We start from the raw sequence: 1,464 nt of genomic DNA on the forward strand, positions 1-1,464 counted from the left end.
AAAAGAAGGCTGAGGGGGGATATGATTGGACACAAGAACAAATGGATATAAACTGGCCACCAGGAAGTTTAGACTTGAAATTGGATGAAGGTTTCTAACCATTAGAGGAGTGAAGTTCTGGAACAGCCTCCCAAGGGGAGCAGTGGGGGCAAAACATATCTGGCTTCAAGACTAAGCTTGATAAGATTATGGAGGGGATGGGATGATGGGATAGCCTAACTTTGGCAATTAATTGATCTTTGACTATTAGTAGTAAATATACCCAATGACCTGTGATAGGGATGTTAGATGGGTTGGGATCTGAGTTACTACAGAGAATTCTTTCCTGGCTGCTGGCTGGTGAGTTTTGCCCACATGCTCAGGGTTTAACTGATCACCATATTTGGGGTCAAGAAGGAATTTTCCTCCAGGACGGATTGGGGGGGTTTCGCCTTCCTCTGCAGGGTAGGGCACGGGTCACTTGCTGGAGGATTCTCTGCACCTTGAAGTCTTTAAACCACGATTTGAGGACTTCAGTAGCTCAGACATAGGTCAGAGGTTTGTTACAGGAGTGAGTGGGTGAGATTCTGTGGCCTGTGTTGTGCAGGGGGTCAGACTAGACGATCATAATGGTCCCGTCTGACCTTAAAGTCTAAGATTCTATGATTCTAACACGCAGGGAAAGGTTCCATTTGGGATCAGGGGCACTGATCCCCTTAACGATGCTCTGAGGAGGTAGCAAGTGGACAGCACGTCAGCCTGACTGGGGAAGCTGAGACCCCCTCGTTAGTGACAGGAGTTAACGATCCCTTAGGGCAGGATGGGCAGAGGTGCGTCAGGTCACAGGCCGGACGGGAGCAGTGGATGGGCCGGGGAAGAGAGCTCAGAGTGGGACCTGGCAGAGAGGTGCAAAGAAATTAACCAGGAGTGAAATACAGGTGAAAACCCAGATCCCCACCTGGTGTGAATCCGCCCTAGCACCACTGGAGTCACTGGGGCCAGATCCCAGCTCGGGTCAGTCAGTGCTGCTCCATTGGAGACCCTGGATGGAGGCTGATTTACATCCGCTGGGAATCCGGCAGATTCCTCCCTCCCAGTTCCAGGGCGGAAAAGGTTAAACTGCCCCCAGGCTGTGCAGAGCGTTATAGCTACGGCCCAAGCCTGCCCCTGCAGCGCGTCCAACTCCTGCTGGAATGTGTAACGCCAGAGCTGGGAATTGTTCTTCTCTATGGAATTAACCCTTTAAACTCTTTCGCCTGCGGTAGGACTGGGAGCCAGGACTCCTGGGGTTTAGTCCCAGCCCTGGGAGAGGGGGAGGGGCTGGTGCGTTAGAGGGAGGGGCAGGGAGTCAGACCCCCTGGGCTCCATTTCTACTTTGCCACAAACTCGCTGTGATCTTGGGCAGGTCAGTGGCTGTGGCTTGGTTTCCCTGCTTGTGACATGGGGCTAACGGTGCCGCGCGCTGAGATCTCCCCCGTACCCTGC

This window comes from Mauremys reevesii, unplaced genomic scaffold (assembly GCF_016161935.1).
Source record: "Mauremys reevesii isolate NIE-2019 unplaced genomic scaffold, ASM1616193v1 Contig1, whole genome shotgun sequence".
Classification (NCBI taxonomy): domain Eukaryota; kingdom Metazoa; phylum Chordata; order Testudines; family Geoemydidae; genus Mauremys; species Mauremys reevesii.